This window comes from Myxine glutinosa, chromosome 1 (genome assembly GCF_964187855.1).
Source record: "Myxine glutinosa chromosome 1, kmMyxGlut1.1, whole genome shotgun sequence".
Classification (NCBI taxonomy): domain Eukaryota; kingdom Metazoa; phylum Chordata; class Myxini; order Myxiniformes; family Myxinidae; genus Myxine; species Myxine glutinosa.
This window is the reverse complement of record NC_136261.1, coordinates 411,095,966-411,111,399: the sequence shown is the minus strand read 5'-3', so window position 1 is coordinate 411,111,399 and position 15,434 is coordinate 411,095,966. Positions and strand designations below refer to the sequence as shown.

The following is a 15,434-nucleotide window of genomic DNA, read 5'->3' as shown; positions in this document are numbered from 1 at the left end:
GTCGGCGGTGGACTGGGTCAGCATCGTATTTCCTCTGGACATCGAAGAGTGCACTCTGCACCATTTTGTGCATTTCCCATGCGGTGGTTTGGAGGCAACGAGCAACCAGCAAGCCTTACCAGCCATTTGGGGATGCGAAGGTGAGTGCTGGCCAATTACCACAGCATTATTTATTTTCTTTTACTTTCGTTTTCCACTGGTTTGTATACGAGTGAGTGGAGATGTCTCAATTTGTAATTTTAGTTTTTACCTCACCCTTCATTGTTACCTGCATTTATTTTCATTAAATGGTTTATTGTTGCATCTTACTTTTGTTTGTTTTGTCCGTTTACTCGTTTGTGGGTCCGGATTAACCCTGTGTGTGTTCCCGATCAGGTAAGACTTTGAACCTCCCCGCGCGTGTCACTATCGCCAAGTTGGGTATACGCCTCGGAGTTAAAGCTCGTTTTGGCCATTCATCATCTTGGGGTCTTAACCCTGGGGACACGACAATACTATTGCCATATGAGTACATTAGGTCTATCAATTACATGCTATTGAAAGGTGAGTACGTCTATTAAATACATTATATTGCAATATGAGTACAGCACGTCTATTAATTACATGCTATTGAAACATGAGTACATCTATTAATTACATACCATTGAAACCTGACTGAGTACGTCTATTAAATACATACTATTGCAATATGAGTACAGCACGTCTATTTATTACATGCTATTGAAACTGGATTACATGGTCTATTATTTCTTTCATTATTATTTCATTATTTCTTGCTCAGCCTTAAACACTAGCCAAAGAACCGTTAGTGTTATTGGTCTATTATTCTATTAAAGATGATAGGTTAATAATTTAATATTGAGAATTTTTACCTAATGTTCTAATAATTTTTAGGGCCCCTTTCAGTGCAGGGCCCTTGGAATCATCATAACTTTTCCCTCCCTTACAGTGCCCCTGTGTATGTGTGTATGTCTGCTAGGGTGGCCAATTTTTATAGAGTATATATATATTTTTAATTTTATATCGCACACCATCTCGTTTTATGGGGTCTGATGAACAAATAACACAATAAAACTTTTAGGGCAATCCAACAAGATTAAGCGGCCTCCCAGAACCCTGTAAAAGTACTCTGTGTGACAGCATTCGGTGAAATTTCTGGTGTCCATGACTTTGTTTCTTCTCAGACTATTCTTGTCAAATTTACACTAGCCTCAATGTGGACCAAGATCTTACTTTCCACATAGAATTCCAATTGGGCAGTGTATACGCTAACAGATCGCTGTCTCCATCGATCTTTCCTAGGCCGTAACACCTATCGGCTCAAAATCATTTTAACTGTTGATTTGGTAGTTTTTACAATGAAGGAAACACGTATCGGGAGTACTTACGACATAGCGATTGTGAATTTGACAGCTCTGAGGCGTCTTTCACTTGGCATCGCAGTGACGGTGAGCACCAACATGGCGGCTGTAAGATTAAAATCTGGCTTCAAGCCCCCTCACCACCCAAAGCCTTCACAGGCTTGATAAGCGTACAGTTGATATCATGATTTGAAACACGATGGAATACTATTTACCGATATGAACAGTGATGTGGCTTTTATTGAAATTCTACAAATACTGCTTAGATTTTGATGATTTGCGTGTGATATGATTTAACAGATGTTTATATGAATCGTTTAAAATAAAATAAAAACCCTTCAATTTCTGATATTTTACCCTTTCATTTGGGCCTCCCAATTGAAGCCCCACCCGTAGGGCGGGTACCATTGCTAGTATTACTAAATCATATAATGGTTAGATAGTAGAATAAGTAAATAGAATAGATTAGTGGAGTGGAAAACGAGATGTTAACACTATTTCAATATTTCTGTTTTAGTAGTCTACAGTAAAGTCTACAGTCTGTACACCAGGTGCACCTGCTACACGCGCAACAACAGCCATCTGGTTGGCTGGGCACCCACTCTCCAGTATTGACTCTATTGAGGAGCCGAGTCAGCTCCCTGAGAGAGGTGTGGCTCTTCGTCGCATGTACTATGAGATGAAGACAAACAAGGCAACGCCACCAATTATTGCTTGCAGTACAGTTGCGGATGAGGTTTTGTCCTTCTGGGTGAATGCTAACATCATAACGACTGCAAAGCCGCATGTCGTTGCCAAGCTAAAGCGCATCCACTAGGAGCACATCCGGGTCTCCAAGCGCAAGCACAGGCGAACAGCCACACAGGTGACCTTGGAGGCTGACTTCACCATGAGCATGAGCAAGCTTTTCGACATTGCGCATGCTGACTGTGAACGCCAAACAAAAATACCAGAAGGTCGGCAGTTTTTGATGGACCAGCGTGGCCCCCGACAAATGGCAATGACGACAGAGGACATGAACTATCGGCATGCTGCTGCCAAGTATGTGAAGCGCAAGCAGGATGAGGAACGCCTTCACCACCGACAGCAGGTGGAGTCAACTCCAGCAGCTGCAGTAGCTCTCTCTTCAGAGAACTCATCATCAGATGATGACGATCCTGCCAATGATCAACCTCTTTGAGTCACTTCATTTGTCACAGGAGTTCCTGACGGCCGCAGTAGACACATGGTTCGAGCGTGGTGACTACATTGCAGCGTGCAAGACTGTTCGTGCGCTGAAGGTGGTGAACGATTGTGCAGAACGTGCAGTCAAATTGGCTACTGACTTTAATGAAGTCCTTACCAAGAATGACCAGCAGCACCAGCTCCTCTACCAGGTCGTTGAGCATCACCGGAAGCTTCTGCCAACCAGTGCCACTAAAAATCAACTGGTCAAGAGCACCAAGCAACACTGATAGCCTGACTGCCCTGGCACCATTGTTTTGTTACTAAACAGAATTTGTTTTTAAACACTGTTTTTGTTTTTGTTTGTGTTAAAAGAATGCAGTTTCACATTCACAATTATTTATATAAAGTGTGTTTGATTTTGGACTCGATGATGTTGTTCATGGGGGACTTTGGGGGCCATTTGTGGGTCAATGGGGATGATATGTTTTCTTTAAATATGAAAGGACTTATTAGATCAAGCTAAAATTTGGGTCCACATGGAGGCTGGTGTAGATTTGAAAAGAATTGGCCCAGAGAGAAAAAAAGTTATGGACACCAGAAATATCAACGAATCCGGTCTTGCAGAGTACTTTTAGAGGGTTGTGGGAGACCACTTACTCTTGTTGGATTGCCCTAATATTTTTACTGTGCTATCGTATCATCACGCCACCTCGAATGAGAGGATGTGCGCTATACAATTCACTGAAAAGACCCCAAAGACGCAAAAATTAAATTTTTCGGGCCACCCTAATGTCCGCTATTCACCCATTGGTTGGACAGCTGACCTAAATCCACCCACAAATGTAACCTGAAATACTTAACCTAGAGTACACAGAGGACCCAAAAGATCCCCTCCCCACATCCCCCCCCCCCCCCCCCCCGAGGGCCCAAAATACCGAGAACACCCCGAGAAACCAAAATATCCCAAGGAGCCCAAATACCCCAAAATACCCAGAAGACTCAAAAGACCCCGAAGACTCAAAAGACCCAAAAACAACCTGAAGAGACAAAAGACCCCGAAGACCTAAAATACCTCAAAGACTGAAAAGACCCAAAAGACCCCAAAGACCCCAAAGACAAAAGACCCCAAACACCCAAAAGACCCCAACCACCAAAAAGACCCCAAAGACTCAAAAGGCCCCAAAGACCCAAATGGCCCCGAAGACCTAAAATACCCCAAAGACTCAAAAGACCCCAAAGGCTGAAAAGACCCCAAAGACCGAAAAAGGCCCGAAGACCCAAAAGGCCCCAAATACCTAAAATACCCCCAAATAGTCAAAAGACCTCAAAGACCCAAAACCGAAAAGTCCCCGAAGATCCCAAAGACTGAAAAGCCCCAAAAGACCCCATAGACCCAAAAGGCCCCGAAGACACAAAATACCTCAAAGACTGAAAATACGCAAAAGACCCAAAAGGCCCAAAATACCCCGAACACCTAAAATACCCCAAATACTGAAAAGACCCCGAAGACCTAAAAGACCCAATAACTGAAAAAACCCCAAGGACCCTAAATACCCCAAAACACCCTGAAGACCCAAAAGACCCCAGAGACTTAAAAGACCCAAAAACAGCCTGAAGACACTAAAGACCCTGAAGACCTAAAATCTCTCAAAGACTGAAAAGACCCAAAATACCCCAAAGACCCAAAAGGCCCCGAAGACTGAAAAGACCCTGAAACTCTAAAATACCCTGAAGAGCAAAAAGACCCTGAAGACCCCCAAAATACCCCGGATACCCAAAAGACCCCGAAGACCCAAAAGACCCCGAAGACCCAAAAGAACCAGAAGACCCAAAAGGCCCGAACACCGAAAATACCCCAAATACCCAGAAGACCCCAAAAAATGAAAAGACCCAAAAGACCCCGAAGAACCAAAAGGCCCCAAAGACCCAAAATACCCTAATAACTAAAAGACTCCCAAAGACTAAAATACCCCAAAGACTGAAAAGACCCCAAAGACTGAAAAGACCCCAAAAATCTAAAATACCCTGAAGACTAAAAAGACCCCGAAGACCCCCAAAATACCCAAAAGACCCCGAAGACCCAAAAGGCCCTGAAGACCCAAAAGATCCTGAAGACCCAAAAGGCCCCAAAGACCTAAAAGACCACAAAGACGGAATAGACTCAAAATACTCAAAATACTCAAAATACTCCAAAGACTGAAAGGACTGAAAAGACCCCAAAGATCCAAAACACCCGAACACCAAAAAGACCCGAAGACCCCAAAGACTGAAAAGACCCAAAAGTCCCCGAAGACCCAAAAGGCACCGAAGACCCAAAATACCCGGAAGACCTAAATGATCCCTAAGAGTGAACAGACCCCAAAGACTGAAAAGACCCCAAAGACTGAAAAGACCCCAAAGACTGAAAAGACCCAAAATACCCCTAAACCAAAAAGACCCCAAAGACCCAGAAGACCCCAAAGACTAAAAAGACTGAAAAGACCCTGAAGACCCAAAAGGCCCTGAAGACACAAAAGACCCGGAAGACCTAAAATACCCCGAAGACTGAAAATACCCTGATGACCTAAAATATGACCCCAAAGACGCCACAGACCCAAAACACCCAAACACCGAAAAGACCCCGAAGACCCAGAAGACCCCAAAGACTGAAAATACCCAAAAGGCCCCGAAGACCCTAAAGGCTGGGGCGTTCAAATACCCTGACCAAAAAGACCCAAAATACCCTGAAGACCTAAAAGACCCTGAAGACTGAAAAGACCCCAAATACCTAAAATATACCAAAGACTGAAAAGACCCCAAAGACTGAAAAGACCCCAAAGACCCAAAATACCCATAAAACCAAAAAGACCCCGAAGACCCAGAAGACCCCAAGGACTGAAAAATCCATGAAGATCCAAAAGGCCCTGAAGACACAAAAGACCCCGAAGACCTAAAAGACCCAAAATACCTAAAATACCATGAAGACTAAAAATACCCCGAAGACCAAAAAGACCCCGAAGACCCAAAATATCCCAAGGACCACAAGATCCCAAAGACCCAAAATATCCTGAAGACCACAAGACCCCAACGATCTAAAATACCCTAAAGACTGAAAAGACCCAAAATACCCTGAAGACCCAAAAGACCCCAAAGACCTATAAGACCCCAAAGACTTAAAAGACCCCGAAGACCTAAAAACCCCAAAGACTGAAAAGACCCAAAATACCCCCAAAGAACCAAAAGACCCTGAAGACCCCAAAGACCTAAAAGACCCCAAAGACTGAAAATACCCAAAAGACCCCAAAGACCCAAAGACCCGAACACCGAAAAGACCCCAAAGACCCGAAATATTGAAAGGACCTTGAAGACCCAAAATATCCTGAAGACCCAAAAAAACACAAACACTGAAAAGACCCCGAAGACCCAAAAGACTCCAAAGACCTAAAAGACCCTGAAGACCAAAAAGACTCCGAAGACCCAAAATACCCCAAAAAACCCTAACACCAAAAAGACCCCAAAGACCTGAAATATTGAAAAGACCCCGAAGACCCAAAATATCCTGAAGACCCCAAAAAACCACAAAGACCCCCAAAAAACCCTGAACACCAGAAAGACCCTGGAGACCAAATGGACCCCAAAGACCCAAAATACTCCAAATACCCTGAAAGACTCTGAAGCCCAAAACACCCAAACGACCAAAAATACCCAAAAAACTGAAAAGACGCCGAAGACCCAAAATACCCTTAAAGGGGAGACCAAATGCAATTTTTTTTTTCTTCTGAAAACCATTGACAATTATCAACCAATCTAATTTGAAGGGGATTTTATTTTATTGGTAATCACAAAGTGTTGAAAAAAGCCCGAGAGTGTCGATTTTCGATTTTGCGAGTGACATCACATTGTGAACTCACTGTGATCCTGCTGGGGTTGTCGTGGGTATTGTTCTTAGCTTGGGTGACAGTTGAAGGGAGATTTTGAAGGGAGGGTGTGGGGTTGTCGTGGGTATTGCTTGCTCAGGTGACGTTGAAGGGGAATTTTGAGGAGATGATGGAAGGGGGAGGAGGGGGGAGGGGGAAGAGGTGAATGTGGTTTGGTCGTGGGTATTGTTAGCAAGGGTGATGGTTGATTGTTTTTTTTCTGGAAAATTGAGATGCCTCAAAAACCAAGGCCACCAAAGTTGAACAGAGATCCAGCAATCTATCTATAATTCCAGTAATCTCTGTTTGTACGTTTGTACGTCTGTACGTCTGTACGTCTGTTTGTCTGTGACCGCTGTTTCTCGACAACCACGGGTCCGATATACTTTTAACTTGCCAGGTATATTGCTGGGGACCCGAGGATGTGCCTTTTCAAGGTTTCATATTAATCGGACAATTACTTACCGAGCTATGTCCAAAAAACGATTCAACCAATCAGAGAGCAGCGAACGATCGCGTGTGTCGAACGTGGAGGACACACTCTGCCTCGGATGGCACATTTGAGAGCGTATTCATTTATTTCACGTTTGCAAACTATGTTGGCGTTAAACTATGTTTTAAAACTAATAAAACCGAATTTGCGATTCATTCGCTTTCCTGCGCGTTTGTGCACGCGATGGCGATTTCTTTACCAAACTCCGGAAGCCGTTCGCTTTGGACCAAACCATTGCATGTAAATAGAGGGGGGGGATTGTCACCGTACTCGCAAGCCGTTCGCTTTGGACCAAACCATTTCATGTAAATAGAGGGGGGGGATATAATTTTAGATATAGATATAGTACGGGCAATGCCCTAGTATTACCAAAGGAAACAATCAAGAAATCCAAGTCAAATCAGTTGTATCAGCATAAAATATCCTCCCATAAGGGATGGCAAAAAATGTGTTGTAGGCCTACGCTTGGAACAAGAATGCCCATAGGGCGGGTACTCTGCTGGTATTATCCAATACTTCATCCGGATTCATCACAGCTGCTCTTGTATACGTTTGCTAAGAACACATTACCTTCCAATGTCTTTGTTGCTCAGCATCCATCTGTGTTAACGTTCATTGGCCGTCTCGTTCTGTTCCCTCATTATTTTATTCATTTTGGAGGTAGCATTTACAAACGTGAGTGGCGACACGTAAACGATGCTCTGTCCTTCTCCCTACGTGCAGATTACCAAATTGCAACTTTTTATTTTGACGACGTCTGAAGAATGAAACATTCCGACTATATTGTGGCGGACACGAAAGCTTACTGGCGTGATGGCATCATTCCGCGCACCAAGTGGGCGTCGGCCACACCCGAGGGGTAGGCGTGGCCTCGGGGCGCGCAGCCCTGAGCACTCCAGTGCTACAGTAGGGCTCTTTCAAAAAAGACTCTTTTGATTTACCACGTTGTCCGCTTCCTTCTTGGTAAGCAAGTAGCGCGCGTAGCACCGTGCTTCATTTGGTGACCCCGATGTTGGCTCAGCCGTCGCTGACCATCCGAACACGCCATAGCAATGGCAAACAACGCGGTCAAGCTCCCTGAGTTCTGGGAGGCCCAAGCCGAGGTCTGGTTCGTGCAGGCCGAAGCCCAGTTTCAGCTTCGGCGCATCACGGGGGACGCGACGCGATCGCCCTCGGGCCCGGCACAGCCGCCCGGGTCGTGTCTGTCCTGAGGAACCCACCGGACGACCACAGGTATGAGGCGATCAAGCGTCTCCTCCTCGCCACGTTCGGCCTCACAGAGGACGCACGGGCCGACCGCCTCCTGGACCTCCCCGAGCTCGGCGACACGCGACCGTCGGTCCGAATGGACCATATGCTGTCGCTGCTGGGCGACGAAACCCCGGATTTTCTATTCCGAGCGCTATTTCGACGCCAGCTGCCGGCACGAGTACGCCTCGCGTTGGCCGGTTCCATGATAACGGAACCCCGAGCTCTCGCTGCCGAGGCCGACAAGTTCTTCGCGGCTTTAGACACGCGGGTGAGTTTCGGTGTGGCGGTCGCGGCTCCCGGGGCTGCGGCGGCTGCGGCTGCGTGCCCCTACTCTAAGCCTGAAACTGCTGCGGGTGACCACCCCGCCTACGTGATGCACCGCTTGGACGCTGAACCTCCTGTGGGTGACCACCCCTACTCTGAGGGGCACCTCGTGGCGGCCGCCACGCCATGCCCACCTCCGCCGCCGTGGAAAAAACCGCAAGCCTGGTGCTGGTTTCACACCAAGTTCGGCCACGAGGCTCGGCAGTGTCGCCCGCCGTGCTCATTCAGCAGGTCGGAAAATGCCCCGGCCGGCCCTCGGTAGTGGCACTGAGCACCGGCCGTTCAAACAGCCTACTGTTCTTAACGGACACCTTGTCCGGGCGCCGTTACCTGTGCGACACGGGAGCGCAGGTGAGTGTCGTTCCCACCGGTACGTCCGACAGGCAAACCGCAGGCCGGGGCCCCGAGCTGCTTGCTGCCAACAGTACGTCCATACGCACATACGGAAAACGCTGCCTCTCTCTGCGGTTCGGAGGGCAGGTTTTCCGGTGGTCGTTCGTCACTGCCGACGTGCCCATGGCATTGCTTGGCGCGGACTTCCTGTGTGCAAATGGGCTGTTGGTGGACGTAAAGCACAGAAGGCTCGTCCAGGCCGAGACGTTCAGCTCGCTCGCTTGCGCGCTGCCCGGCTCGTTGAGCAGCTCACGGAGCGGCTCATCGAGCGGCTCGCCGAGCGGCTTGCTGAGCGGTTCGGTTCCGGCCAGGTTGATCTGTACGCTTCCGGCAGCGGAAGAATTCACCCGCCTCCTCGCCGGCTTACCGGCCCTCACGCAGCCCACCTTCTCGGCGGGGGCCGTCAAGCATGGGGTGGAACACCACATCCCCACCGCCGGGCCACCGGTCTACGCCCGGGCACGCCGCCTCGAGTCGACGAAGCTCGCGGTAGCTAAAGCGGAGTTCGCTACGCTGGAGCGGCTCGGCATCGTGCGGCGCTCCAAGAGTGCTTGGGCGTCGCCGCTCCACATCGTGCCAAAGCCCGGCGGGGGATAGCGACCGTGCGGGGACTACCGGCGCCTCAACGACGCCACCACCCCCGACCGCTACCCCGTCCCCCACATCCAGGACTTCTCCGCCCGGTTGGCGGGCATGTCCTTCTTTTCGAAGGTGGACCTCATACGCGGCTACCATCAGGTCCCCTTCAGGCCAGAGGACATCCCAAAGACGGCCGTCATCACGCCATTCGGACTTTTCGAATTTCTTCGGATGCCCTTCGGGTTGAAGAATGCGGCTCAGGCGTTCCAGCGACTAATGGACAGCGTCTTGCGCGACTTGGATTTCGTGTACGTCTACCTGGACGACATCCTCGTCGCCAGCGCGTCCCGCGAAGAGCACCTCCACCATCTCCGCAGGCTCTTCGAACGCCTGGGCCAGCATGGCCTCATCGTGAACCCCGCCAAGTGCCGATTCGGCGTCGCCAAAATCGACTTTTTGGGGCACCGTGTCACCAGGCATGGGACCGTCCCCCTACCGGCCAAGGTGGAGGCAGTGAAGGGGTTTCCGCGCCCCCGCATGATCAAGGGGCTCCAGGAGTTCCTGGGCATGGTAAACTTTTACCATCGGTTCCTGCCCCGCATCGCCCAGCTCCTGCACCCCCTGCACGAGGCCCTCCGAGGGAAGCCGGGCAAAGGTGACGTTACCTGGACCGAGCAGATGGATGCGGCGTTCGTGGACGCAAAGCTCGCCTTGGCTAACGCCACCATGCTCGCGCACCCAGCGCCCGATGCACCGATCGCCCTCACCACCGACGCCTCGGACTACGCGGTGGGCGCGGTGCACGAGCAATGGGTGCGTGGCGCTTGACAACCGCTGGCGTTCTTCAGCAGGCAGCTTCGCCCGCCCGAACGCCGTTATAGTACCTTCGACCGCGAGTTGCTCGGGCTTCACCTGGCGGTCAGGCACTTCCGCCATCTGCTCGAGGGCCATGCGTTCACGGCCTTCGTTGACCACTAGCCACTGGTCTTCGTGATGGGCAAGGTCACCGAGCCGTGGACGGCCCGGCAGCAGCATCACCTCTCGGCCGTGTCCGAATATACGATGGACATCCGGCACGTCGCGGGGAAGGACAACCCGGTGGCGGATTGCCTTTCCCGGTCCGTCGCCCACGCAGTCCACCTCGGCATCAACTATGCCCGGATGACGGTGGACCAGGCCGCCGACCTCGGCGTCCAGGCCTTGCAGACCGCCATCACGATCCTCCGCGTCACCGATGTGCCATTCGACGGCGTGGGTACGGCCCTCTTGTGCGACGTCTCCCTCGGGCGGCCTCGCCCCATCGTGCCGGCGGGCTGGCAGCGCCAGGTTTTTGACGCCATCCACGGCCTGTCCCACCCGGGCACGACGGCCTCACAGAGGTTGTTCGCCGACATGTTTGTCTGGCATGGCCTCCGGAAGGCCGTCCGCGGCTGGACCAGGACGTGCCTCGCGTGCCAGCGCAAGAAAGGTGCACCGACACACCCAGGCCCCATTGGCCCCGTTTACGGTGCCGGAACGTAGGTTCGACCACGTTCACGTGGACCTGGTGGGACCTCTGCCCCCCTCGCGGGGTTCCACCCATGTCCTCACAATGGTGGACCACACCACCCGGTGGCCGGAGGCCGTGCCTTTGGCGGCGACGACGGCGGCGGACGTCGTGCAGGCGTTCATCGCCACCTGGGTCACCCAGTTCTCGTCCGACCACGGCCCCCAGTTCACCTCGGAGCTCTGGGGGCGATCGCGCGGTGGCTCGGGGTCCAGCTGCACTGAACCACGGCCTACCACCCCCAGGCCAATGGCCTGTGCGAGCGCTTCCACCGCTCGTTGAAGGCCGCGCTCCGGGCCACACTCCGCGACGGCGGCTGGGTCGACAAGCTCCCCTGGGTCCTGCTGGGCCCCCGGACGGCGCCCAAGGACGACCTGCGCGCATCCGCGGCGGAGTTGGTCTTCGGACAACCGCTGCGGGTGCCGGGCGAGTTCCTCCCCGACCCCACGGCACCATGGTCCGCGGCGCAGGAGCGCTCGCGCTGCAGGAGACCGCCCAGAGGTTCGCCCCGGTGCCGACGGCGCACCACGGGCACCCACCTACGCACGTCGCCCCGGAGCTTCGCACCGCGGAGTACGTCTTCATCCAGCACGACGCCCACCGGACACCACCGCGGCCCCGTACGACGGGCCTTTCCGCGTGCTGGAGACCGGGGTGAAACATTTCACCTTAGACATCGGCGGTACTACTGACCGCGTCTCCGTGGACCGCCTCAAGCCGGCCCACCTCGACGTGGACCACCCACTGCCGGTGGCTCGGCCCCCGCGTCGGCGCCACCCCCCTGCAGGCGGACCCCTCGGCACCGCCCAGCCCCGCCGGCACGCCGCCCCCCAGTCCTGCACCCATCCCGGGTGCAGCCGGAGGCATTCCAGCGGGCATCCCTGCACCCCAGACGCCGCCAGTCGCCAGAGGGCGCTTTGGCCGGGTCATCCGTTTGCCCCGCAAACTGACCCTCCAGGTGCACGGGAATTCTGGGGGGGCGCGTGTGGCGGACACGAAAGCTCACTGGCATGATGGCATCATTCCGCGCACAAAGTGAGCGTCGGCCACGCCCGAGGGGTAGGCGTGGCCTCGGGATATACACGGGGCGCGCAGCCCCGAGCACTCCAGTGCTACAGTAGGGCTCTTTCAATAAAGACTCTTTTGATTTACCGCGTTGTCCGCTTCCTTCTTGGTAAGCAAGTAGCGCGCGTAGCACCGCGCTTCAATATAAAGAATACAGCTCAAATGGAAAAGTACCTGGGAAAAGTATATTGGGTGGTGTATAAGAACATTCCATTCCACTGTTATGTCTCGCGAAAACCAATGTTACTCTTTTCGTTACAGCATACAAAATGACGTTTTTAAAATTAAAGATTTCAAATAAACTTATTTAAAGTGTACGTGCACATAGCTTATCAAATAAGAACTGAAAAATATCTCTCGGCAATTTCCCGTCTGTGTTTATTTATTTTACATCTACGAATTGCACACACAATTGCACATTTATTTTACATCTGTGAATTTTACATCTGTGAATCCATGCACACGTGAAATGGAGTTTGTTTAATAATCCTGGATGTGAACACGATTCAGCCTTGAAAATTCGTGCGAAAACAAAAAAAAACTTTTATGAAAGATTTCACGCTTTTATTTCCTTTAGCTATGAAACACATCTTGTTTGGGCGGTGTATAATCACGCTGATTGAAACAGCCATTGCCTGATTTCCTTTGCTTGAGTTGTAATCAAAATGTACCTTCATTTCTTCAAAAAGTAATTTATGATCGAAGACGTGATGATTCAGTCGTAAAATGCACATCAGAGGCCAATGGAGCCACGACTCTTCTTCATTTATAAACTTGAATGTATCGAAAACTTTTCGCTTTACAAAGTAAAAATAGCTTAAAACCAAACGTTATCAATAAATATTGTATTCCATAGTTAGTTTACCTTATTATGTACATTTTTGAAGTACTGTATTGTTTAATTCCATGGTTGGAAAAGAGTCGTCTTGCTTTAAACAAACTCTGTATATACACCCCAGGAATATGTAAATATACTTGCACCCGACTGCAAAGCCGCAATGAGCTGGCAAAGCCAAAGCCTCTTGCCACTATTTTACCCATCACTATGGCATCAGTAGGTTAGGTAGTTGGTAGTAGGTAGGTGTAGTAGGTACCGTACCTAGTTCAAAATGACACCATTTGCATTCTGGATGAGATTAAAATTTACTTCTTGATTAATTCGGTGAATTCCCGTCTCAACGTCGGATATTTCCGGCCGTGAAAAACTATCCCCTACGGCCGCGAGATTTCTAAAAAATAATTCTTCGTCAATTTTAGAATATTTGATGCCGTTTTCAGCCTCCGAAACGCGGTAATTTTGAAATATTTTTTCAAATGCTCGAATCTCATTGGTTCCAGTGCTTGGTGACGATTTTCGTTGAAGATAACCAGTGCCCGTGCGGGCCCCGGGAACGAGGTTGGTCTTAAAGTATTTTAATTACAAATTGGAGGTGCATAAGATTGTGATTCAAAAAAAGATGGGTGAAACAAACTCCTATTGAACTTTTTCGCAATTTTTTATGCATACTTCCGCATCCGGAAGATGGCGGCCTCCATGGAGCGATTTGGTGCGTCAAAGCTTCAAAATTCTCAAGGGATCCAGCAAAATCTGGCTTTTCAACATAATACGTACGCGTTCATTCACAACACCGGCTTCGCCGGCTATAATTTGACTTTGGTTCGATCCTGAACTTCAATATTCACTAGCTGTACTTTTACTCAGTAATAATATAAACAAGCATTCTGAGTATTGCGCTGCAATACTTGTCCCCGACCAAAGTTCAAAATGCCATAACTTTGTCAAAAATGATCGAATATTCAAATTTATGCACGGTTGATGCTGGTTTTCAAACTTGATCTGAGGTATGCTGAGACACATGTGTGTCACGCCTCGCCTCGTTGATAAGCCCCAAGGTCGCTCCATGGAGCAGCCTGCACATATTGCACTGTGTGAATTATATAATTACCAACTCACGGTCTGAGGTACTAGCGATTCAAGAGATATCCATTATTTTTTAATTTTTTTTTCGTTTAATTAACGATATCTGCCAAACCACGTGCCCTGTCGCAAATTCCAAAAGGACATTTTAGTAGACTGACATGCTGAACAGATCTGTGAAGTTTCCCCTCGATTGGATCAAAAATGAGGGAGGAGTTCGGTTTTAAAGGTTCATGCTTAAAAACGTCATAACTCTGAAACCATGTGACACATGACGTCATGCTCGCTGGCTTTTTTGTTCGTCATGGTTATGCGGTTCTGCCTGCAAAGATTGGCCTCGATCTGTTCAGCCGTTGCAGAGAAAAAGGGGTTTTCGTGTTTTCACGAAAAACAAAATGGCGGCCGAACCACGTGACCTGTGACGTCATAATTACCACTAAAATATTCTACAGAACGAGTCCCCCCTACGGTGAAAATTTGATCTCAATCGGTCCTATTATTGCAGAGAAAATGGTTTTTAAAGGAAATTAAAACTTAAAATGGCACTGATTTAAGGATCATCAGAATTATCAGAATTACCAAAGTTCAAAGTGCCATAACTTTGTCAAAAATGATCGAAACGTCGTGAAGTTCGAACTTGATCTGTAACTTATCATGAGGAAACCATATACCAAGATTGAAATCATTAGCATTAAGAGTTTAGAAAAAAAGCCCGGAAAACTGGTCTTTGCGTGACGGACTGACAGACTGACGGACTGACCGACGGCATGCAAACTTATAGTCCCCTCTGGTGTACACCGGTAGGGGACTAATAATGAGGTCCTGGGAACGTTCTCTTCTCTCATTCTCCCCTCGCCTTTCCCTCTCGCCTTTCCCTCTCTCCTTTCCCTCTCGCCTTTCCCTCTCGCCTTTCCCTCTCTCCTTTCCCTCTCTCCTTTCCCTCTCTCCTTTCCCTCTCTCCTTTCCCTCTCTCCTTTCCCTCACTCTTTTCCCTCTCTCCTTCCCCTCTCTCCTTTCCCTCTCTCTTTTCCCTCTCTCATTCTCTTCTGTCATTCCCCTCTCTCATTCCTCACAGTGATGGTGAATTAGAGTCGAGATAAAGCCGCGAGGGAGACTCAATGAATGGCCTTTATGTTACAGGCCTTTGAAAATGAATTTCGTTCTTCAATAGCAACTTTAATCGAATTTTATTCCCGTTTTTTGCAACCAAGTCTAAAACCATGTTAGCCACTGTGAAAATTGAAATGAGATATGAAATTAAAGTTTAAATAAAACTGTGAGAGTGAGTAAGAAACCGCGGGCCTAACAAAAGAGGCCTCAAAGCTATGCGAGTAAACAACATGGTGGAAATTTGTTTTTGAAGCCCCTCCCAGACCGGGTATAGCCACACCCCTGGACAGACTAACAGACAGGCTCACAGAATCACCTATGGAGAATATTA

At 49.5% G+C, this 15,434-nt stretch overlaps 1 protein-coding gene across 4 annotated transcripts in view; it reads right to left on the bottom strand.

Annotated features, from left to right (window-relative positions):
* LOC137417681 (NACHT, LRR and PYD domains-containing protein 12-like) overlaps positions 1-15,434 on the bottom strand; it is a 229,634-nt gene that overhangs the window by 172,049 nt on the left and 42,151 nt on the right. The gene's annotated exons all lie outside the window — the stretch shown is intronic.